Raw genomic sequence first — 252 nt, 5'->3', positions numbered from 1 at the left:
CACCTCCTCCTGCTCCTCCTTCCCTACACCTCACCTCCTCCTGCTCCTCCTTCCCTACACCTCACCTCCTCCTGCTCCTCTTTCTCTACACCTCACCTCCTCCTGCTCCTCCTTCCCTACACCTCACCTTCTCGTCCTTCCCCACACCTCACCTCCTCCTGCTCCTCCTTCCCCACACCTCACCTCCTCCTGCTCCTCCTTCACTACACCTCACCTCCTCGTCCTTCCCCACACCTCACCTCCTCCTGCTCC

This window comes from Austrofundulus limnaeus, unplaced genomic scaffold (assembly GCF_001266775.1).
Source record: "Austrofundulus limnaeus strain Quisiro unplaced genomic scaffold, Austrofundulus_limnaeus-1.0 Scaffold880, whole genome shotgun sequence".
NCBI classification, from domain to species: Eukaryota; Metazoa; Chordata; class Actinopteri; order Cyprinodontiformes; family Rivulidae; genus Austrofundulus; species Austrofundulus limnaeus.
Note: the sequence above shows the minus strand (reverse complement) of the source record.